Genomic DNA, 25,553 nt, shown 5'->3' with positions numbered 1-25,553 from the left:
TGTGTCCCCAGCAAAAACATGCGTTATAAATGTAATCCCGGGACTCGGAGTGTGGCTTAGTTGGTAGAGTGCTTTTATCCACAAAACCCTGGGTTCAATCTCCAGCACCTCGTGAAGGAAGAGGCAGGGAGGTCGCAAGTTTAAGGTTACCTCAGCTGCAAAATCAGTCCGGGCTACACAAGACCATAAAACAAGGGGTAGGGGAGAAGGAAGGAAAGAAGAATACAGTTAATTAATCAAAACTTCAGTGCAATATCATTGGAAGATGGAGCCTAATAAGCAATGGCTAGATCACAGCCAAGGCCCTATACTGTTGGTGCCACATAGAAAAGGTCTTGAGGCGCCTGTTTTCTCTTGAATATTCTCTCCCTCCCTTCCCCCCATTTCCTCCCTCCCCCTCCCCCCACTCCCTCCTTTTCCCCTCCTCCTCACTATGTTCTCATTCTTGCTCTCTTTTCTCATCCTTGAGCTCACAGGTGCTAACCCTTCAGCCTTCCCTAGACAAATGATAGAGCAGAAGCCCTTGTTTTTCTTTCTTCTCTGCAACCATGGTGCTGGACACCATAGCCAACACCGTGCAAGCTGCAGTATTCTGTAACAAACCTAAAGGAGGGACAAATGGCTGGGTGTTGTTCACCGTGCTTTTAATTTTCTATCAAGTGCCACTCTCGACTCTGAGATTTTGAGTCTGGCCTGGTTAAAGTGAAGAGGGAGGAGGAGGCTGGAAAGGTGTTAACAAGCTATAAATGACCTTCCTGGCCTATTCAGGCATAAGTAATGTCTCCAAATTGCCTACAGTCAAAACTGCCAATTCCGGGCTGATTGCGATGAATCAGGCTCCCCCTATCCGCAATAATGTGATCAATTTCTCATTTCGCTGAATAAATAAGCTGGAAGACGGGGAGCTGTGTCTGACCCACCGTTAACCTTCTGCCTCATTATTCATATCAGACCTATGACATACATGTAAGAGATCCCTGGTTCAATTTTAGCTAATTATTTGTTAGGACTGAAGGCTCTGCGAAGTGTTACTGATGGTACAAGTGTCCAGGGACCTTCAGGCTGAGAATTCAGATGGAGCCAGCCTTTGTCTAGGGGAGGAAGGCAAGGGTTTCTTTCCTCTCCAGCTGAGGGCTGCCAGTGGTGTCTCTGTGTGTGCTTGGCCATGTTACTTGCCTCTGTGTGTCATGTGGGTGTTTTGTGACATTGCCAGCTGTTGTTACCTTTCATCTTCTTATTATAGTCAATAAAGACCACTTTTCCTAACCCGTTCCTGCCTTGGGGAGAAATCATTCAAGTATTTCCCCTCACCCTACCATCCCCAGCACCTCCCTGGAGAGACTATAGCTTATGGAAAGAGTGGAAGTTCTCATTGAAGCCGGGCATGGTGACACGTGCTTGCGAATCCCACACTCTGGAGGTTGAGGCAGGAAGATTGCAAGTTTGAGGGCAGCTTGGCCTACATAACAAGATTCTGTCTCAAAAAATTAAAACAATTACAAAAAATTAAAACAACAACAGCAAAACGTCCCCCTAGTGGCTGTAACTGGCCGATGTCTCTGGAGAGATGTCCAGGTGTGTCTCTGTATCAGGCACAAGCACACACAGGGTACATCATTGGCCTGTTCCAGGGGTGGCAGCAGCTTCCCTGGAAGGGGAAGGAAAGGGCTTTTCAGCTCAGCCTGAAATCTTTGACCTATCCAGAGGGATCTTGGGTGAGAGGTTGAAATTCACTGCCCTAGCCAAGGCTCCATCTAAAAATCAGGTTGATGGCTCCAAGGAACTGTCCAAGACCAAGAGTACACAGTTCACTGTAGATAAGCTATGGTTCTTTAGAGACAAAGGCCTTTGTCACACAGTAGCCACCATATTGCCTACACAATGGTCTAGTCTTTCTCATTTTCAGACACAGAATTTTCTCCAAACGCTCTTGCTCAGAAGTTTCTCTTAATATATCTGTCCTTTCATTCTACATTCCTGAGAAGACCAGGCCCAGCACAGGACCCAGGAGAGGCTCCTTTGCATGGCAAATGAGTGAGTGACTTGAATGAGCAACTGCATCCCATCTCCTCTGCATCAGGACCAGAAGTGGAGCCTGTCCACTATGGTGCAGTGGCACTCCTGTCGCTGCAGCTACTACGTGTTATTTATCATGTGCCAGACACGGTGGAAACATTGCACATGCATTTCTCAGTTAGCCCCTACTAGTCCCTGTTATCTGATACCACTCATCTCCACATTTTAGACACAAGGAAAAGGAGACCAGAGATGTGGAGGAATTGTCCAAAGATGACACACTTAGTGTGTAGACGAATCCAGCCCACTACTCGACTCCAGGGCTAACTCCAGACCATGGAGTGAGCATAGAGTGGAGTAGACGCTCAACCCAGCTGGTGAGTGAGTGAGTCATGTTTATCAAGGGCAGAGGGATGCCATCATGTATACCTGTCTACACAGAAGACTGAGATGGATGAAGAGGACACCAACAGCAGAAACAAGAGGACAAATAGGAGGAGGACGATGATCACAGCACCATCAGGAGGGTGCTGGGGGAGAGAACAGAGAAGAAGAGGAAGAGGGGGTGGCAGGAGGAGGATGGTGAGGAGCAGGAAAAGGACCTTGTACCCTGAAGACGCCTGCCTGATTGGCTTGTGCATTCATTAACTCAGCCATCTTCCTGATTTGAACCATGTATCAGGTTCTGTGTTGGAGGATGAGTATTCCAGCAGGGGTGGGATGGTGTTGGGTGGCTGTGCAGACAGAATCCCTGCTTCCTGTCCCCCAAAACTTGATATCTTATGAGAAGAGACGAGCATGGTGTCTGGGCCATCCAAAAGCTAAGAGAGTAAAGGGCAGCTACTGACTTCCTCTGTGGATGTCAGCTGAGGCCTGAAGGGCCACAGAAGCTGTCCAGTAAAGGGACTGGAGAAGTGGAGGAGAGAGTCACAACCTGGCCTTAGGAAAGGAACACACATGCAGAACCCGAAATGGTGTAGGGAAGGGCCAGGCCTCTAGTTGAAGGGTCGACAGGTAGACAGAGAGGGAATCAGCTGCCCAAAGGCTCCCCACAGGGCAGGCAGTGGGGGTGAAACTGCCCAGGAACCCAGAGCACACACGTCTCCTTCAGGTTCACAAGTCCCTCATGGGTCATGAGTGGGGGCCCCCCTCAGGTCATACTATAAACATGGTCCCATTGTGTCTCTACTGTTTGTAAGTAGCTTGGTCTCCAGAGGGCCAAAGCAAATATTTGCTGAGGCTGGCACTGCTCCAGCGGTGGGGGGGGGTGCGGGGGGTACGGGGCAGGGAGAGAATGTGTGGTCATGTTGCTGACCTTGAGCTGTTGAGACTCGAGAAGCACATAGCAACCTTCCATTCTCAATCAGAGCAGGCTGGGAAAAAGCCCCTCACCCTGGTTCTGGGGACAAGTGGCCTGGGTACCCTTCGTGCTACCTTCTTTAAGGTCCCAGTCGAAAGTCTCTTTCCTATATGTTTCAATTTTACCACAGTCTTCATTTTCATTCAAAAATCCACGACAGCAATTAGTGGGTAAGCCAACATTGCTTCGCCGCAGATCCAGATCTTACAGCTGAGTGGGCCAGGCCAAGGCTGAGTACCACCAAAGGCTGAGAGACAGGAAGCCAGGAAAGATGAAGTTCACGTAAAAAAAATTCAGGCCCCACTGGGTCTCTGATGCGTGGTCAGGGAAGGGTGCCCAGTGCCTCAGTGCTCAGCACTTAATGGAACTCATACCTCAGTTTCTAGGTGTCCAAATCAGCTTGTGGAAAATTCACACGGGTTCTTGCATCTGGGGCCAAGGAGGGACACCGTGAGATGCAAGGCAGGCTTTTCCTGTGATGTTAGGAAAATTCCCAGCTCCCCCCAGGCCTCTGTTCCAGTCTCTAGCTCCAGCCTCACTTTTTCCACCACCTTATCAATTCCTGATAGGCAGGCTGACTCAGAGTTGGGGGATGGTGAGGTCCAGCAGATCTCAACCCCACCAAGCTAAGCCCCAATGAGGCTCTGAACTTCCCCAAAGCATGATATCATCAGTACAGCTTCCTGTCCTCTACCCCGTACATGTGGACTCTGGGTGTGAGAGGCTGAGGTTCATAGGAAGCAACCTGTCAAAGATGAACCCCTAAAACAGAGGAGGATTTCTGAGATTTTTCTTATAATTTCATATGAATTATACAAAGTAACAGGTTTTACGGAGACATTTGCGTACAATCACAGGCTATACTATGATTATAGCCTCTGTTGCTCTTTGTCACCTTGCCCTCTGGTCCCTTTCCTCTTCTCTAATAGTGTTCCCTCTTCTTTCAGGTTTTATGGGTTGAGTTGTTGTTGTGTTTTTTTTTTTTTTAAATAAATCTAGATTCCAACATGAAAGAAAACATGATATTTGTCTTTCTGAGTCTGACTTTTTTTTTCACTTAACATGGTGATCCATTTTCCTGTAAACAATGCGATTTCATTCTTCATAGTCAAGCAAAATTCCATTGTGTACATGAAGCACATTTCTCCATTCACTCATCCATGGAGGGCATCCAGGCTCTTCTATACCCTGGCTGTGTGAAGAGCCCTGCCATAAGCATGGATGTACAGGTATCTCAGTGGCACACTAGCTTAGAATCCCTCAGCCTGGGTCCAGCACATGGCAGTTCTATTTTCAGCTGTTTGAGGCACTTCCACAGTGATTTCCACGGTGGCTGAACTAGTTTCCATTCCTACCAGGGGTGTATAAAAGCCTTTTCCACCTCATCGTTGTCTTGATGATCACCATTCTAATTGTGGTGAGGTGGGATCTCAGTGTAGATTTAATCTGCATTCCCCTCATGGCTAACGATGGTGAATTTCTCCTCATACATTCTTTGACATTTGTTCCTCTTTTGAAAAAGTGTAGGTTCAGTTCATTTTCCCATTTGTACTTATGACAAACACCACTTAGAGCTTTTGAGTACATTGGTATTTTTTAGCATTCTCACCAAACATTTCTGGTTTTTACTCCCCTGAGTTTCAGACAGCATTGTGTTTCCTATACCTTATGAGTGAATGGTATTGTGTGACTAACACTAGCCAGTGAGTTATTTATTACAGGAAGTGACATACATCATTTCGTGGCTACTCAATTGCTACTCTAAGTGGGGAAGGGGGAGTGAGTGAGATGGGGTCTTCTTGAGCTATGTCTTTCTCTTCTAGAACTGTGATTGGTGGCTTGATGGTGACAACTGATTATTTGGAAGTCTAGGTGACTAGAATGGATTCAATAGACATGTGCTTTAAACAAGAAACAAATCTGTGTTGATTTATTTTTCAGAATCTTGGTGCTGTTTGTTACAGCACCATACACTATTCCATACTGGCTGAAATATAATATGGAAGTATATGGGCTTGGTGGCGGAGAGAAAGGTTCTAGTATTAAGTCTCAGGACCCTACAGTATTCTTTCCTCCTCCCTTTGTCTTGGCACTATCAGGAGGAGCTTTATGAGCACTTAGTTAAATTTCTCTGTCTCATTGTGTATAAAATGCGGTAACTTGCCTGAGTATTCTATGAAGCCCATAGACACTGCACGTAGCGTCTAGCCTTTTGTCTATGCTGTGCTTGGTATATTTCATTGATTCTAAAATGCCTGCTTGTTCACATCCAACACAATCAATGCCAACTTCCAATTAATCGGCAGTGTTTTTCTTGGTAGAAACATATAAAATAATGCTGTGTCTTCCTTCCTAATGGTGTCAAAGTCGCTTAAATGCTACAGTTGGCACTTGGTGGATGGTGGAGATCCTTTTTATCTTTCTCATTATCTCACTGGACTTTGCTGGTTTGGCTTGACATCTGGAAAAGGGCCATTGCTGTTTCAAACAAGCAGATGACACAGCAATGCTTTCTGAGTATAACAGCTCTGGCATCAGAGAGGGTGCAATCCAGAAGGGTCCCCCATAGGAAGCCTGTCTGAGCATCTCAGCATGCGCATACCGTTTCTCTCCAGTGTTCTTGAGGAGGCAGCTCTTCAGGCGTGATGGGGCCTAGAACAGCCAGGTAGACACAGAGGTGCCTAGAGGATGCCCAGCAGGAAAGGCAGAGCCAAGACACAGTCCCTTAGACCCAGGCTACAGTACCAGGTGCGTGTCTCAGGCCAGTGACCTTGGCAATCTACTTCTCCTTTCTTGGGTTGGTCATCTGTCATTGGACCATCAGTGGAGTTCCAGGAGGGTCACTACACGGTAAAGAGGGAGAACAGATGTAAGGTGTGTAGCACTGAGCTACCAAAAATGCGAGTCCCCGGCCACATGTGGCTGTGGCTCACTGGGAACGCTGCCAGTCCAGTTAAGATGTGTTGCAGAGGACTCAATATCCAGCAGATGTCCGACCAAAAATGAGTGTAAAATAGCTCTTTAAATCCGGAAGTAGTTTGGTGACCCTTCAGTCCCAACACTTGGGAGACTGAGGCAGGAGGATCACAAGTTTGAAGCCAGCTTGGGCTAAATAGTGAAACCCAGTCTCGAACAAACAAAATCACATTGATAATTTTTTTATATCAATACTGAAAAAATATTGCTAAAATGATCATGTGGATGTGCTATGCTGGGTAAAACGCAAGATTAAAATTAATTTCACCTTTTTTCCTTTCACTATTTATTGTGTGGCTAATAGAGAAATTTAAACTACTCTCGTCGTCTGTGTTATATTGGTCTAGAACATCACTTGGCCTACACTATGTATTCAGGGAGTGCCAGACAGCAGGCCAGATGTCAGTCTTCTAGAAGGGAGTGGTCATGTCCATCCAGGCTTCTCAGAGGAGAAAAGAAAACATTTTAATGTGGACAGAATTCTCAGCGATCTCTCTATGACAAAGGACATTTGGTTGTATACAGATGACACATTGCCCTACCATCTGGCCCACGTACCCTCCCTCAGCCATGCCAGGCATGCTTGCTGTGACTTAATGGTCCTTCTCCCTAAAATCTCAGTGGGCCCTGTCCCTGCTATGGCCACTGTTTTATCCCTGGCATCTATCGAGGTGCCTGGCTCAACCGAAGTAATCAGCAAGTGTTTGTACAAAGAGGGTCTCAGGCATTCTAAATGCAATTGCTCTTTGTTTGAACCAAGTTTTAGCATGTATGCAGGGTTTAGTAAGAGAAAGAGTATGTATGAGCTGTGAGCTGATGAATCCAGAAGCAAACCTCAGTACTTCTCTCTGGTAAATGGGACTAGTTCTGCTTAATTTTCACTTCCCAGAATTACTGGGGAGATAGATAAAAAATGTGGAGAGCAAAAAGAAGGCAAGAGATGGGGAATGTGTTCACTCAGCTCTCTGGGGCAACCAGCCATGTGCAAACTCCGGCACAGTCCCTGTATAGCATCGTTAAGTGCACGCTTGCGCATGTAGATACACACACCTGGATATACAGCTTGGGGAGAGAGGGTGGACATTTCTACTTTCCCTTTTATGATCACTAGTGGGGCCCCAAAATTATTTCATAGATGACACACCTCCTAGGCACAGAGGTCTCAATGGCTGGCAGAGGTCTCTGGACATCAAACAGTTCTTAGGAATAATATTTTGAGGAGTCGAGTGTAAATGAATGGAAAACACATGGATTACATTTCCATAAGATACATATGGATGTAAAAATGAAAGAAAAGCCTTCAGTTAGAGCATGATGAAATAAAAACCACCGAGCCTGGATGTCCCAAAAGGACTATTTTCTTGCAGCCCTGACAGCACTCCTTGGCTATGATGGCAAAGGTTTGAGGGGAGGGAAAGAAAGGGGATGCCTGCAAGACCAGAAATCTGCACTGAGATGTGGCTGTGATCTTCTTCTTCCCTCTTACTCTTTGTGGCTTTAGTGGGAACCAGAAGGAAGCTAGCTCTTCCTCAGCAAGGCAGGGAGCCACTCAGCCAGCCAAAACTGATGCCTGGGCCTATCCTGCTCAGCCAGAGAGCTGCAGAGCAGATCACTCCCTGCAACAGAAGGAACGCAAGCTAAATAATGTTTAATTGACACAGCAGATTGTTTACTTTCAAATAATTGCACCAAATTGCAGTGCTTAAAAAGTACTCAGACTTTGCAACTTGGCCCCATGGGCCAGCTCCAGGAGGTTGGGATGGGTTTGGGGGAGGGCAGGAAGACCCTTGGGTAGGCAGATGTGAGATCAGCTGCAGAGAGATGGGTGGGTTTCTCCTCACGGGGTACTTTGTCCTTGGTGAATGTCCCCAGACCCTTGAAGTCTCCATACCACTCTTATGGGATGCCAGTGGGGTTGGCAGGTCTGGAAACCTGCTGCTTTGAGCAGAAACAGTATTCCCATCAGTTCCAGAAGACAAGAAGCCAGGCACCCACCTGGCACCTCCAGATGACAGGAACATCTGCCCAGTCAGAGTGGTGTCACAGAAACATTGAAATATGTCTGCATTCTGCACAGCACAGTGGCTCACAAGTGGTCCCTTGCCTTCTTGCTCACCCCAGACCCTTCTCTGGAGACCCAAGATGCTCACCGCTCTAGAAACTTGAGAGCCAGAACCAGGCACTGGCAGTGTCCCACCAACTCCAACGTGTGGGCAGTGCCCATCCTGACCAGCCAGTGCTAACCTGGCTCTCTAAGACCTGAGTTGTTAGATCTCATGGCCACCCATGCCCAGGCAAGTGTTGGGTCACAGTAAGCCAGCGGGTGGGAACATCTGACAGAGGAAGATGCTTCACAGGCTGGGACAGTCCTTGTCAGACCTCTGCCCACTCCCTCCACCCCCAGCCCAGCACTCAAGCCAAGCTAAAACTGCTTAAAACATTTGGCATTGCAGGCAAAATTTGTAATATGCTTCTTGGGGGCCTGTGAAAATATCTGAGAACTAAAAACAAATTGGCTCCAAAATATAAAAAAGGAGCTCACAAAACTAAAATTAATGCAGTTTTAAATGTCTACAAGTCACAGCATTACGTCAGCTCTCAACTGTGAGCCAACTCAATTTGTATATGGTCATATAAAGATCCTGTTTAATGTGGACCGCAAGTGCTTTCATTATTTTACATAATGAGAACTGGGTCTTCTGAAGTTTAGTCTTTGGGTTCACAGGTCATAGGTGGCTTTGAGCCTTGTGTAGGAAGAGCTCAAGTCCAGGTTCACTGTGGCTAAGCTGACCAAGCACCTCTCTAGTGCTCCTGGATCATTGGGTCCTCCCCACCCCCTGGCCCTTCCAAGGGCCTCTGTTGGGCCAGCTTTTAGTATTATTTGATACTTAATCATCAGTGTTTGCTTAAACCTGGCCTCAGCTTTCTGCACCATGGCTCCTCAGCTCTCTTTTGAGATTGTCTGTGTCCACAGTGTCAATTGTCACATCCCTGTGGCTGGCTTCCAAATCCCTGTCCCTAGCTCCAGCTTCCTCCAGAGTGCCAGACGCATATCTTCAAGTGGGGATTGAGTGTTCCCTCTCAGATGTCACACATATGCCCCACTGGTTGCATCCCTGGGTCTCCTGGCCTCACCCCCATACCCCATGCTCCCCCACACACCCCCATCTCTCTCTCCCTTCACATTGTGCTTTATGTCAGTACACAGTCTGCTGGGGCCAATGCTTGCATTCGACAAGTTCCCTTCCAGACACTTTTTGACCCAGCTGAAACCAAGCCAGGTTCCTGGGCCACCATACAGAGCCCATGTGTTCTGGTCCCAGCTTCCTTCTGCCCAACTCTCCTCCTGTGAGTGCCCAGGGCCAAAGTCCTTTTCTCCAACTAACCTGTCTTGGTCGTTATTCTGACCTTCTCCTCTTCCCACTGCCGTATTGCCACTCAGTCTACCAGCCCGGACAGCCCTCTCCCCCTCCATCCACAGGCACCTCCACTGGAGAGTCAAGCGTAACTTGAGAATAGCTAATTTATACAGCATGACCCTGTGACAACAAGAACTCCCCCTGACGCTCCAGATTAACTCATTTAATCCATGCGGTTGTGCTACAAAGGAAGTATCCGAGTCGTCCCATTTCACAGATGAGGGGAGTAAGGCTCAGTGAGGTTAAGTAACCAAAGGTTGTACAGCTTGTGAGGAGGAGAGCTGGAACGGGAAGCCCAGAAGCCCAGCTCATCCTCTTTTTTTCACACAGCCCTCCTGCCACAGCCCTGCCTCTGCAGGGCTAACTGGTCTGAACACGGGGCTATGACTGGGTAGCTCCTTTTCCTTCTCTTTGTTCTGCTGTTCTTTCTTCCTTCCTCTCCTTCCTCCCAATCTCCTCTCCCTCTAAAGCAGGGTTTGGGTCATCTCTGGGCTCATGCCAATGGAGTCCTTTCATGGAGACAAGCAGGCACACAGATAGATGCCCTGAGCCTGGGCCTGTGGCAGAGGTCCTGTGAGCAGATACCTTCAGGGCAGAGCAGACATGTCTAGGCAGTCCCAAGACAGGATGCTTCAGAACAGCCTCAGGTTCTGGGATGGAAACTGTGTGAGCTTCTGAGAAGATGGTGAACAGCCTCTCACCATCACCACCATCACCACCATCACCACCATCACCAACACCACCATCACCACCATCACCAACAGCAGCAGCAATAAAACTAGAAAACGCTCCTGGGGAAGTGAGGGTGTCTACCTTTGCCTACGTTCCTCTGAAAAGTCCAACTGGGCACAGTGGCTAGCTTCTAAATTTGGGCATTTGTGGGCACTGGTTGGCAGGCTGGAGAAGGGCCCTTGTGGCCTGTGGCTTGCCTGAAAACCAGTTAAGCCCCAAGTTCTAAACACAAAGCAGCTGTTTGCCCAGAATCTGAGCCTGTCCCTGTCGCTGGCTCTTCCTTCCCAGCCACCCTCTCCCGTTCTCCCTGTTTCATTATTAAAGTGCCAGGAGTGTGGTGTGAATGAGAACTAGGATGGTGCACACTCAAGCTATGTTATCTGCCACAGACAATCAGGGGTTCGGGGTGGGCTGGCAGGCCATCCGGCAGCCCTGCCTGAGCGCCACTGTTTACAGAAGAAAGGGAAACTGGAAATGGATCTAGTGTTGGTGCGGGGGCTGGGTCAGGCAGGCACAGGATTCGGTTGCCACTCTTTCAGCCCTGAGAAATGCCAGCCGATCTGTATCAGGCCAAACTGGGGTATCTCTCAGGTAAATCTCCCCTTCCGCGCTCAGAGCCAGGGCTCTACTTTCCGATGCCCGGCAGAACAGTCCACCCACCGAATCCACCTGATCAAATGACAACCCAGGGACCAGGCAAGGCTGGCATCCTGACACACCTTCTCACTGAGGCCCTCTGGACCCCCTCTGGAAGAGGAGGACCTCCCCTTCCCCCTCCTCTGGGGCCAGGAGATTTGGTCCACCTATCTCTATAAAGCCGTCACAGTCCTAAAAACAAAGTTGAATGGAGCTTGGCCTTCTTTGTAATGCCCAGGTTCTTTAATTTATTAAAAATCACTAACCACTGATACCAGGCACCTGATAACCAGGAAGCATGTCTGTTTATTAAGTACCTCCCATCACCAGGCACCATGGATGATGTTTTGCTCCTTATTCTCAGAAGGCAATGGCCAGGCAGTTTCCCACCCCACAGACAGGAAGGCTGAGGTGCATGTGGGCCCATAACCATCTCAAGAAAATGCCTCTCAAGAGACAAAAACAGGACCTCCTGATGCCTAAGCCCATGTTCCCCGCCCCCATCACCCCCAACACCCCGACACATTCAACCACCTCTACCAGTACCACCCTGTCTATGTATAAGTTGATATTTCATCCTGGATGCCTACATACTTATCAACAGTACCACCCTGAGAGCTAGTCTCTCCACCAAGACAACGAGGCCTTTTGACAAAGGTGCTTTCTTGGTCCTGACAGTTCTGAAGCCCTGAGTCTGTGGATCCAGTCAAAGACTTTCAGGCAGTAAATTGAGTTGTTTGAAAATTAAAAATAAGCATGGGAGGGCGAGACTCACAGTGGCTGGGACTTTAAGCCATGCTGTGTAAAAATAAAGACTGGCTCCGTGTTGGCAGGAGAGGTGCCAGCTTGCCTAGGCTCTCAGGCTGGCATCCTTGGAACACACTCCTTAACGTGGCTGCATGCTGAGCCCCTGGTGGGTGTATGGTGTGCCCTCACTGGGCCATGGTCCAGGCTGGCATGTGACTTCCTGTGGGATGTAGGAGGGTCTAAGGGGCCACGTCCAGCTGACAGACCGTGCAGAGGATGGGTTTGGCAGACTCTCGTGTTGTCTTTCTCAAATAGCTCTTAGGAGTCCATTTTCTGGTCCTTTACTCCAGTCTATGATCCCAAACTTCCCTCTCCTGCCCCCTCCCCTTCCTGCTCTCAACGAGTGTGGCGGGAACCTGGCCAGCCAACGCCTGGGAGAAATGAAGACATTTCTCAAATGGCATGTTCCAGTGGCCGAGTGTTGGCAGCCAGCGCTGTGGGGGATAGAGCCTGTTCCCTGTGCATCCCCTAAATATCCTAAGTATGTCCCCTCTTCGGCCGCAAAACCACAGCAATGTCTCCTTGCCTTCCCCTCCTCCCTCGGACCCAGGGTCTGCATGCCCACTGTCAGGCCTCAGTGGCGCCAGCGTTGCCAAGGGAGGTGCTGCGGCCAGCCTGGAGCTCGGCGGACCGCTGGGCTGGTACGGCTACCAATGGCATGTCCTTTCCAGCTCTGGCCTCTGTACCTTGAGCTGCTTTCCAGGGGTCAGTGCATCTGCATCATGGGGAAAGTAACCTCATGTTACTCATCTGGGGCATGACTTCCTTCTTCTCTCTGTTCTTTGGCCAATCCCTGGGCACCACTGAGCGTGGAGCTCACAGCCTGGGCACACACTCCCAAGTCTCGTCTATTTCTCACATGCAGTGGCCTTTGGAAAGCTCCTTCCTTCTCCAGATCGCTCTTGTGCAGTGAGCACTGGAGTAGCGGGAACGATCTGGGAATTCCTCGGGGATTTGATGGGAAGGGTTCAGCGAGGGGAAGACTGCCCACCAGAGGTGTCGGCTGGTCCCTCTCAGTAGCGTCTTGTCCTATATTCACATCTGTGCAGAGAATACACTTCTCCTGTATTGAGTGAGCCGTGCAAACCTGCTGATGTCACAGGCCCTTGTCTTCATGGGCCTCCAAGAGAGCCAAGGATAGTTTCTATCCCAGTGGGAATGGGCCAGCCTTGAGTCAATGGGGAAGGGCTGCGGGAAGTTCTGCAGAAGACAGGGATGGTACAGTGACTTCATCCTGGCCTTCTTTGGAGGCTTTCCTAATCTTGGGGTCAGAAAGAGCTCTCTCCTCTTTCTTCAGAGAGCCCTCCAGCTCCCAGCATCTGTAGAGATGGAATTTTTCTAGATGGTTATTTTGTGTTCTTTGGTGGGTTCAAGTCCTCTTACTGCCTCTCATCCTCCTTGACTGGCTCAGAGCGCGGAGCAAGCTCTTACCTTCCATCCCAATCTCCCAGTCACCTTCCTCACGTGCCCCTCACCTCTCTCACTCACCACGGCATCACCATGACCTGCTGTCTTGCTCCCGTATCAGCTTTTCCTCGAAGGTCGGCATTTTGGCTCATGGTGCCTCATACCCAGGGCCATCTCCACACCATCTCCACTTGAGGGTGCAGGTGTCTGAGATGCTCACACTCCCGCCTGGCACTTGGTTGACATCTATTTGCTGAGTTACTTCCTCCTCTCCCCTCTTCCTGGTTACACTCCGGCCGTTCAGCTCACGTCGCAGGCACCGGTGGGCTCTTCCTCGCTTCCTTGGGGGGAAACTTTTGGGTTCTAAATTGTGCTCTGCTTTATTTCCCGGGCTATATATGGCTTCCACCGCTTTCCCTGCTTCTTGGCCCCGACTCAGGCACACTATAAGCCAGTGGAGCAGATAAGATACACGTGCCCTGGCCACACACTCTTCTAGAACCTTGCCACACTCACATCAAGGCATGAAGCCTTGCTTCTCCCCTCGCAAACCCACAGAGGAGGGACTGTCTCACTGATCATCACAGTGGGGATGACACCAGGAGACTTCTGGGGCTATGCCAGGTCTGATCATTTCTGGGACACAAGCCTTTGCCGCCTAGCGATGACATAGACCAGCTTCACTAAAGCTACCACACTGGAGAGATCATACAGAAAAAAAAAGGAGAAGAGAGGAGAGAAGGACAGGAGGAGAGGAAAGGGAAGGAGCGGGGAGGGAAGAGGAGGAAGAGGAGAAGAAAGGAGGGGAGAGGAGGAACCAGCCACTGTCTTGGATGCCTTCGGACATCCCAGCCCCAAATCATTCAGTAGCGCCTTCCAAATAGACCCAAGGCAGAGCCATTCAGTTGAGCCTAGTCACCCCCAGACCATGAGATCTTAGTTAACCCCCATTGCTAGGGCTTCTGCCATAAAGGCAGTTACAGGAATCAGGCTACAGGGCCAGGGAGTCCTGATTTCAAGGCCCAGCTGCTAGCAAGTCGCCCTAGCCAGGTCACCTGCTGCTGACCTGTCTCAGTTTTCTCACCTGTTAAATGGGAACTCTAACTCCTGCTCAGCAGGCTAGTTGTGGGGCTTCCAGACAATACGGAAAGTGTCCCATAGCGTGTCTCCCACTTGGTGGGGTCCTGGTAAAGGACAGCTTATAACCCAATCCCCTCTAACTATCCTGTCTTAGGTACCTGAGTGTCAGCCTTGGGTGGTCAGATTCTACCCTGCTCAATGCCTTCCACCTCTGTGATGATGACTTCTGCCTTCCCAGCAGCAAAACAGCAGCCCCCAGGTCAAAGCCAAATGCCATCTGGCCCAGGCTTTTCCACACTCCCCCTTGCCTTGGGTATTGGTATATTGGGGGAAAGCTTTAAAATTGCCTTGGACAGCCAGAGAATGACTGGGCCAGGGCCCTGGGTGGTGTTTGTCCCGTGGTCCTTGGAAAGCTTCCCTGCTTAGCCCTTTGGGGCCACAATGGCCAATTTCTTCACCGGGGCAAATGGATGGTGGGGCCCAGCCCCTCAAAGTCCCACTGCCGTCTGACCAGATGCCTCACACAAACGTGAGTGACAAGAGATGAACAGGCATTTCAAGAAGGGGACCAATCACACCAGAGAGTTTGGGGGCATGTCTGGGGAAGCCCACCGCAGCATGAGCGGTTCTGCTGAGAGAGCGTTGGAAGCGAGGAAGGCATCTGAGCTAGGCTGTGACGAGCTGTGGACAGCTGGGGTGGAAGCAGGATGTTAGAAAACCGTTCACGGTCCTAGAGAGGGCAGGTGCAGAGGCCGATGTGAACAAGGAGATGCACAGACCACCTTGTGGTCACTGCTGCAGACCTCTCATGGATTGGAGAGGCAGGTGGATGAGCAGGATGGGGAGGTGCTGTGGGTTCAGGTGACCCCTTACTCCGTACAGTAACCACTTGGGATTTATCCTTGGCACAGGGACTGGCCTTTCCCCCAGAGGATGACAGCTCCAGTGAGGACACACAGGGATCCCAGGTAAAAAGGCTTCTGAGTCAGGAGCAAGGAAGGGGTGACCCTTGAACAGCATTTCTATGTACTACTTGCCTGGGCTTCACGGTCATAAATGAAGGAAGAATAGACCAGCAGGCTCAGGAGGTCACTGAGAAGGGCTTGAGTTAGTGTCGGAGCTGCGGGCGAGTTCTGGACACTTGCCGACCCAGAGATGTCCCCACACCTTGTGTGACAATAGGTCCACAACAGGCCTATGGGTCCTGGCTGGACTAGGCTGCCACCATTCCAGGATCACTGCTTCCCTTTCCCAAACAGGGTTCCAGGGAATATGGGAGGTTTGGCCTTATGGCCCCTTACTTTTTCAGAGTCTTGAACTAACCCATATCTGTGAGATACTGTGAATGTACATTTGAATGTGTGCTGTTTGTGCGTAGACGTGTGTGTGTGTGTACCAAAGTGTTGGAGAGCTTCCTCCTCTGTGTTTCTACATACAAGTAAGTGTGGGGCAATGCCTAAGTGTGTGCAGTGTATGGTGTACGTGGATGTTGTATCTGTTAGTTTGTGCTGTGTAACAAGCCAACCTCAAACAGTACCCTGAAGCAACCCTCACTGATAATTTCCCTTAATTCTTTGGTGTGGCCGAGAAGGTCTTCTGAGCCACTGCTGACCTGCTTATATGTCTGTGGCAGTTGGTGGCTCTGCTAGAGAGACGCTTGACAGTGACATTATTCATAAGTCTGGCACTGGCAGTTGTTATGAGTCAAGGACGAACAACCACATGGCCGTGCTCTCCAGAAGGCTAGTCAGGGCTCATTGTACAGTGATATTAGCTTTGAAGCACAGCTGAGTACCAACACCTCCCAGTCTCCTCTAGTATTATGTGGGTCACTGTCTTACTGGCCAGATTTGATTCCATGGTTCAGCCCCAAGCCAGCCGTGCGGAAGGAGAGAAGAGACGGCCAGGCACTGATACCGGGAAGGACTTACTGTTCCTATTTTTGAATGTGTGAATACCTGCAGAACCATGCCTATGTGCGCAGTCACACTACAGAACAGCTGCTGGAAGCTGTAAGTGAGCATCCCCCCCCCACTGTGTGTGTGTGTGTGTGTGTGTGTGTGTGTGTGTATGTGTGTGTGTACAGGTAGATGTCCCCAGGTATACCTTCATGTGTACGCATGTGCAATAGGATATGTACATGATTGTCCAAGGGGTTAGTGATAGAAGCATGCGTGTGCACACACTAGAGTGCCTCTCAACACACACCCATGCATTCCAGTGTGCATATGGATCATGCATGGTGTACATGGGTGCCTGGCTGAGCAGGCAGAGATTCTGTGTGCCTCCTCCCCCCATGTCTTACATCAACAAGTGTCTTGGTCCTTTTTTTTTTGGTTGCTGTACCAGAATAACTAGGCTGGCGATTTATAATGAACAAAAATTTATTAAGCTTGTGGTTCTGAGAACTGGGAAGCCCCTCAGGAGACACAGGTAGTGAGGACCTTCTTCCTGTACCACAGCCTGGGAAGAAGGGGAGGGAAGAGGAGGGGAGAGGAAAAGAGGGGAGGAGAACGGACACCTCTGTGGCAAACCCACTCTGACAACAGAAGCCCACTTTGCAGAGAGCCGCATTAAACCGCCCATCCCTCACTAGAAACCCCTTGGTTCCCCCACACCCTGCCGCTGCCCAGGCTCAGGCTCACATGGCTTGTCTCCTGGCTCTGCCTAGGGTCTCAGAAACTCAACAGCATCTGACTGAGCCTGTCACCAAGCATCCAGCTTAAGATGGTTCTTTCACTTTAACAACATTCTAGTATTGGGCCCATCTCACAGATAGCAAAGTCCAGGCCCTCTGTTCTCAAAGCCCCAGCTTGAAGCTACCTACCAACACCAGGGACCATGTTTAGAGAAGTGACCTGGTAACCTGATCACCACCTCACAATTCCACCTCTCAACACTGTTACCCTAGGGGGCATGCTCATACCATAGCAGGAATGGGTGTGTGCAGCAAACAAGGTTGTCTCCCCACTTCCTAGATCAACTCCCAGCACACCCCAAATTACTGGTGCAAGGCTAGAGTCTACTCCTCAGATACCAGATTATTGTGTTCTCCCTGTCCTACCTGTCCTTCACTAGTGCTTACTGAATGGCTTTCATTTCCAAATCTGCCTTCTTGTCACCTGTCTGGGTCAGTCAGAATATGTCTGAGGAAGGTGCAGTAACAAACAGCCCCAGCCCCCAACTAGTCTCAATGGCTAGTAATAAGAAGAATCTGGCCTAAGGGGAAAGGCTTGTCTAGGAGAAGATTCTATGGAAGACCAGAGTCGCACTTCAGCCAGAAGTAAAAAGAGGAAACATCCCAACCAGGGAGATGCTAGTGTCCTGTTGAAACCAGAGGTGGCTCGGCTGTCCCCGAGGACTAGCGTTTCTCACTGCTCCTGCAGAACAGCCCCAGTGGATTCAGTGAGCTTGTACATCCACTGTAGACCAGGGCCTTTTCGTCAGGGAGGACGCCCTGATGACTTGTCCCTGAGGCTTGTCTGCTTCTTGCCTCACCAGGTCCCTTACTCTACCTGCTGCTGTTGACTGGATCATTGCCTTTGCACGCCTTTCAAAACCTCTGTTAGGCACACAAGTGGAAAGCTGGAGGCTTCGGGATGGCAGTACCCAATCAGAGTCACCCCCAGTCAGTGACTGATGGGCTTAGTCTACCTTTCCCCCAGCTCCCTGTGAGTCTCAGTGGGACAAGATTTCTGTGACTCCCAGGGCATTAAGCTCCCGTCATCCGCAAGTGGGATGCCCTGTGGTCGCTGACTTGCTCGGTCTCACTTCCGTCCTGCACAGCCTGAGGAACCCACCTATGCTGGCTCATACCCGTGTCTGGTTCACTGCTAATGAAAGGGGTAAGCCTGGTGGGAGCCCATCCATGATGCCCCCTTGTGGACCATTGCTCTGTGCTGTTCCCCACAACAGAGGGACTCCAGGGCAGCTGGGGACGTAGCCCACCGTAGCCAATGAAGTCCGGACCCCACAGGTCCTTATAGCCTTGCCACCTCCAGGCTCATGGATAAGGATTTAGGAGGCCACAGTGAGGTTGTCCTCTGGCTTAAATTGCATCGGAGAAAGTTGTTGATCGGACTCAAATCTACAGAGGAGCTTGTTGATACAACCCCCTGAAGACCTCGACCATTCTGTGTTCAGATGAGGGTGACAGGGAAGTCCCTTGCCCAGCCCTGGCACCAATACTGGCCTTTCCACTACCCTGCAGCCTCCCATAGGCCAGCCTCTGTCCACTGTCTGCCTCCTGTGTTGCTCTGCTCGACCCTCACAGTCTGTGTGGTAGTGTCAGGACCGCTGCCTGCTTTAGGCCAGGTCTATGGTCCCCAGTACCACCCCCCATTTGTCCTGCTTTAGTCCACCAGCTCCTTCTCTACTCTTCAGCCCATGTTACTTCCTCCAAGAAGCCTCCCTGGCCTGCTTCTCCTAATTCCCAACATTTTTCTCTTTGTCATTTCTTGTCGCCCACGTGACCTGTGTCTGCCAGCTCAGACACTCCACACCTGCGGGCTGTGCTTGCTCTACCTACCCCAGCACCCAGCGCCCAGCGCCCAGCGCCCAGCACCCAGCACCCAGCACCCAGCACCAAGCCGGGCACACACTGGCACTCACGGGCTGCTGAGCAAGTGAGCATAGGCCAGGCGCCCCGTAGAGAAAGGGGCAGGGAGAGAAAACAAGATCTTCTGTGATTGAGCCAATGAAGTCGCTGGAGAGAGCAAACCCGAGGAGCTATAAATAGCCTGGAAGTCATGCATATTACATTAGGGGTGTTGGTGACAGCTTAAGTATATTTCCATAAGACTCCATTATATTTACGTATTAGTTAATGGATACTTAAAATATTATGTTACCGTAATGCTCATGTTTTATTAGCAAACTATCGCATCAAATGGAGTTGCTAAGTGTGATGGAAAATTGGCTGTGCAGCTAGATTTCTGTATTTTCACACTGAATTTTTGATTTCTAATTCCCCAGTCACCCACATCTGGTGAGGAGGTGATTTTCCTCAGAACATGTGTGAACTCTGCCTCCCACTTGACCTGGAAGTGTGGGAGTGTGAAGGACCCTGGCCCCTCCACAGCCAAAAGAGGGCATGTTGACCCTGTACGATAGGGCTTCTCTCTCTGTGCCTTGGTTACCTCCTCTATCAAGTGAAGGAGATGAACAGTTGGGCTTGATGGTGGTCTCCACACTAGTCAAAGTTCCCAAGAGAAACAAAACCAACATGGCGTGAGTATACATGGAGGGGAAGGAAGAGAGGGAAGTGGAGGGGGGTGGGTAGGGCATGTGGCATATGCCTGTAATCCTAGCACTAGGGAGGCTAGGCTATGGAGCTTAAGATGTTGAGGCCAGCAACGATCTAATGATCTACATAGTGAAACCTGGAGGAGGGAGGGAGGAGGGAGGGAGGGAGGGAGGGAGGGAGGGGATGGGAGGGTTGGGGGAGGGGGCTAGGATGTGTGACAGCCCTGCAGCCTGGAGGCCCAGGGAGCTTGAGACCCACAGCCTATGGGTGGGGAGGGCACTGTTCCTTGAGGCCTTCGGCTTCTTCTCTGAAAGCCTTCAATTGATTGGAAGGGCCCATCCACATCGCAAAGGTTCCTCTGCTTCATGCAAAATCTATTTTACATCCTCTGGACAATCAGCCCCCAGAACACCTTGAGAAATGTTGGGGAGGTGCCTTCCCCCTTTTAACCTTTCCTTGTGGGTGCTAAGACATTACGAGAATGGTGTAGGCAAGAGCTGTGCAGTGGGACACAACGGGTATGGGAGACTGAGTGAGGATGGGGCTACAGGGGTGGGAAGACGTACTTGTGAACCTCTGTTCATCTGAGTGGCCAGCCTAGAGCCCTAAGTGTCTCCTGGTTGTGGTCATGGAGAAAGATACTGGTAAGGGGCAGCCATAGAATCTGCCTGCCATCCTGGTATCCCCAGATCTCTGGCTCTCAGCTGTGTCCACAAAGGCTTACAATGGAGAAGTAACATGGACTCCATGAGAGAGGTTGGTATTCAGATGGCATGCCAGCTCAGCGCTGCCAGCTTCTGCATCCATGCAGGGTGACCTGCAGGACCAGAGCCCAGGCTGTCTTCCTGGCTGAGAACAAGGATTCAGTAAATGCTCCGTGCAAAGAGATGAGTGAGGGAAACCACGGCAAGGATTCGAGGTGGAGACCAAGAACTGTACTTGCTGGGTGACCTTGGACAGCTCCCGAGCTTTCTAAGTCTGGTCTCCTCATCTGAAAAATGGGAGTTTCGACAGTGCTTGCCTGGGGATGACCCAATCTTAGAATGTGGCTTAGATGCCAGCATGCAAGGGATGCGCTTGAGACTCTTCCCAGTCCCCACAGAGCTGACACTGACGTGGCGGGTTCCTGGTGTGTAATAGTGCAAACGACACAACAAAGTAAAAACATAATTAAAAATATGTGACTCAAGTTATGAAGAAGCGGTCAGCCGGGCTTCAGCAGAGGGGTGCCTGAGCTGGGTTTAACTTTAAAGTTGAGGGGTTTTAGGGTGATTTGAAAGACGGCATTGAGCAATGTCTGCAAAGGAGGCACAGAAGGACAGTACAATGCGGCAGAGCCAGAGCCAGCCTGTCGTCCCTGCTCCCACTACCCAGGCTGCATACTCATCAGCACAGACTGGTGTAGCAAGAGAGACCCAAGAAGCTTCCTAGACTCAACAGCTCATCCTATCAGAAAAGTTTGTCAGCTCCTCGCCCTGGGTCTGCTTGGATTTTCTGGGTGCTGGGAGGGCTCCATAAACAATGTCCTGTTATGACTTTTACTAGGTGACAGGTGACGCTGCCACTGAGCTGGTAGAGAGCAGGAACCAGAAGCCGCCCTCCCCGGCACTGTGCCCTAGTTCCATTTTTTTGATGGGTTGCCTGGTGTCAGAGAGAACGGGAAGAAGGGCCTCCAGGCCCAGAAAGCAGCTTGCCCAACTTGCGAGTGGGAGATGACAGATGGTGTTTGGAGAATGGTAAGTGGCACACGGAAACAGGCTCCCATTTCCACCTCCAAAAATACCTCTACCCTGCATGTGGCCAGTGGTGGGCTGGCGGGACCCCCAGCTGTCAGCAGGCTGCTTGGCCAGCAGCTGGGCCACAGTGCTGCGAGACGCATCGCATTAGCCGCCTGATTGAGTTATGACAGCTCCTCGCGCCCAACGGGAAGCCGGGGAGGCGGGCCTAGCGGGGGCCGCACACAAATGATGATAGAGTGCTCACTTTAAGGGACCATCTCAGCAATATTTCATGCTGGCGGCGGCGGCGGGGAGGGGCGGCAGGCTGCCCCCGTCGTACAGCTAACTACTCCATCAACCGAGGTGATTCACGACGCAGCTACTCTCCGTCATAATATTTCAAACAAATGGGGCCGTGGATAGAAATAATATCTGCATCAATATTAACCCTGAAAGAACTAATGGACAGAAGCCATAATTTCCTGGACACTCTAATAACGCATTTTTGACCATCCTTGGCATGGGACAATTTTTCTTTCTCTCGTTTCTCTCCTCTACTTGTCTGTCTGTCTCTCCCCTTCTGGAGCTCTTGTAGATCTACCTTGCTCACCCCAGCCTACGGTCTGAGGACATGAAGCGCCACTGCTCTCCCCTCCTGCCAACCTCAGACCTCCCCTGAAGAGAAGAGAAGGAAGCCAAGGTTTTGTGTGCCTGGTAAGCGACTCTGCAGCGGTGGGCAAGGAGGACTGCCAAGCCAAGTGGAGCTGGCCTGGCAAAGATGACAGAATAGAGACCCTGCTGAGCCTGTCCCCATATCCATCCCTACAGCAGATGGTTGCCGTACACCTACTGTGTGCTGGCCCTTTACGAAGTGCTTAGGAAAGCAGAATATCCCATGCATTTCTTGATAGTAGAGGGGTGGGCATTTGAGAGTCCCCAAGACACATGTAGTTAACGACTCAGTGGGGTAGCAAGGCCAGGATGCCCCACAGTGTTCTAGCCTCGAGCAGAAGCCTGGGATTCTTGGACAAGCAAGATGTGCAGACTGAGTTGGAGTCATCTTCCACCTCTTCTTGTCCCCAGTGGCCGAGACCAGGCTCTGTGGAGGCAGTGGAGCGGGGTGGGGCGTGCCCTCCAGAGGTTACCCTTTCAGTGGCACTCATCCCAGGGAGGTTCCAAGCTGAGCTGACCTCCTGCTCCACACCCACCTACACATCTGCAGAGCTGACCTCCAGTTGCACACCCACCTACAAATCTGCCAAAGAGAAGCTTTCTGCTGCAGGAGACAGGCCCAGGGCTCCCCAGGGCTCCCCAGGGCTCCCATGCTAACCTGTCCTGAGCAGGTCACTGCAGAATACCTCTGGCCCAGATTCTGGAACTGCAGTGAGCATGGGAACCAAGAAAGGGGGTGGGGTGGGGACTTGCTGAGTATATAATGCTTAAAGTCACAGCCAGAGGACAAGGGTTTGTGCTTATAACTCACCCCCAGGGGACACCGTGCTGTTGACTCAGGACACATTTTAGGAACCACTCATTCAGATTAATATGATGAGGTTGGTGTGTTGAAAAGGAGTTTAGAATGATGGGGCTGGACAGCCCTGCTCTCTACTGTGTGCCCGCAGGTCCAAGAAGCAGGTGAATGGTAGCATGAGTTGACTCTTCCAGTACCAGCAGAGCTGTTCTGAGTTCCTGAGTTTCCCAGGCCATTTACCCATAGGATTGACTCTCTCAAGTTTCCTGTTGAGGATCCAGGGCCAAGACCCAGGTATGTGAGCTCAGAGTGGTTAAGGGGTATGAGGAGTCTGTATATACTCCTAGAGCGAGGGCAAGAAATCAGAAAGGCACTCAGTACACACCACCTTCATTCCCACATTACGGTGTGCCCTTCAGTTGTGGGCCTCTGTGCAGCAGATCTGTTCGGGAAGCCGTTGATGGAAACGTCTACATCCCTTCTGACTGAGGGTCAGTCAGCTGCCTTTCTGTTAGAGGTGGAGAGATCTGGTATCTCACGCTGCGGTGCCACGATAAAGCCGCTTGGTTCCCACCACTCCACACCGTGCGGGCTGCGGTTGCTCAGCACGGGTGCCACCTGACCATGCCTCACCTGGCCTTGTGTCCTGCGGGTCTGCCAGCCCTGCCTCATGGAATGCATGGCATTCCCATATGCTGAGCCTGGAAGGCATGTCCTTGACTAAGGAAATGGAAACAGATGAACTCTTGCTTCCCCTTTTCATCCTCTAGGAACTGCTTGGCTATGTAATCATTGAGGTGGCCAGAGGGTCCCAGGGGACAACATCAAAGGCATCCTTGCATTGGTCCTTCTCCTCCTGTCCCTGGACTCCTGCCTCACACACCTCCCCGGGCAGCATTTCCTTAGCAAACTTCCTCACCACAAGCCTTACCATGGCTTAGCTTTGAGGGGAGCCTTCACCTTGACTTGCAGAGAACCTCCAAAAAACAGACAGATTGCAATTCTGGCAGAGATCATCCCCATCCAACCCACTGACTGATGCCCACTGAGCTGTGAGCCCATGGCCTCACATGCTGGCCCCAGAGGCTCATTCATGACAACCAGCAAGCTACAGACACCAGCCTCAAGGAGTTCCTGGTGTGTGGAGGACACAGGTTCCAAGCCAAGGGCTGCTTGCAAGGGCCAAGTGCCAGCATCAGAAGAAGCAGAGTGGGCACCCTACCCACTCTACCCAGCCTAGGTGACACTTGAGCTGAGATCTGTCACCAGACCAGGACAAAATCCAAACTAGCTCTTCAGTTTTCAAAGTCCATGGGGGCAGAGGGTGTAAGGGGGGGTGACAGGAATTGGATACAAGCAATGGGTATAACTTACAACAGAATCCATTGCAATCTACTGATCTGCCCTTACAGACATCCTCCCTGTGGGCAAGGCAGGGCCTGGCCAGCCCAGGTGGTCGACTTTTTCCTCTCTGGCTTTTGAGGGGTGGGGAGAAGCAGGTTCCCAAGCCAAGGGGATGAGATGCGAGCCCAAGATAACCCACCAGAGCACAAGGCTCCAGGCCCGTCCTGGCTTTGGTCCCCTTCCTCCAACATGCTGTTTCCTCTCGTGCTTCCACCAAACTCCTTCCTCCTCCAGGGCCTTTCCCTACCTGGGTCCTTTTCCTACCCAGACAGATAGGCACCACACTGGAGGAAGACTTGGGCCTGGGGGTGTCAGGATGTCAGGGGATGTGACTTTTAAGGACTGAACTTGTTTCCTGAACTAAACCACCTCCTTCAGGACAGCCTCTTGCCTCAGAAAAGAAAGTCAGCCTAGTCTGGCCAGACGATGCTGCAGAGGGCCTCCAGGCACGTTTGGACACCCTCATAGGAACCCCCTTCAATGCCAAAGTACAGTTGCTTTTAATTGCTCTTAGGTTCTAAACGGAACCAGGCGCACAGCAAGGCCCAAAGAGAGTTTAGAGATGTGAGGCTGGAGAGAGAATCAAGTTAAAAGCTGGAAGAGCCAGCTTACACTCACTTCTGAGCTGGGGAGAGGGTCGCATGCACAGCCCCTAAGTAGCTCTCCTGGGCCTCAGAAGTAGTCAGGCTTCTCCTGTCTTCTCATGGGGCCACCAAGCCTTGAGCTCCAGGACCTGTTTTGGCGAGAGGCTTCTGTTTCCTTCCGGTTCCTTTCTCTCTCTGGGAAGTGTGGGTGCAACTCCTTCAGGGGATGTGGGATTTGGCTACTGATTCTGCTGAGAGCCTGCATTTCCTGGGCTGAAACTGGCACAACTTCTCTCTGTGGTTCTTCCTGGTCAGCTCTCAGACCCCCTAGGTTGTAGAGTCAGCAAGGTCTCTCTCTCTCTCGTCCCCTCTCTGGAACCAGAGGATGTTGGCTGAGAACAGACAGACAAGGCAGCCAGCAGTCAGAGTCTAACATAACTGACTCTTTCACTAAGCAAGGGACTCACCTTCCCTGGACAATGCAATTTGCCTATTGGCTTGGCATCCCGGAGACCCATGTTTGAGTTTTGTTCCTGCCTTGCTGTGTGGCTTTGGGTAAGTCACTTTCCCTCTCTGAGGCTCAATATCTCCATCTACAAAATATTCATGGTTGGGACATCTGTCACAGGCGAGGTAAGAAGTGTGCTTCTGGGAGGTGTGAAGGAAAACGAGAACCCGCTTTGGGGAAGGACCCTTTG

This window comes from Peromyscus leucopus, chromosome 5, assembly GCF_004664715.2.
Source record: "Peromyscus leucopus breed LL Stock chromosome 5, UCI_PerLeu_2.1, whole genome shotgun sequence".
NCBI classification, from domain to species: Eukaryota; Metazoa; Chordata; class Mammalia; order Rodentia; family Cricetidae; genus Peromyscus; species Peromyscus leucopus.
This window is presented reverse-complemented; position numbering follows the sequence as displayed.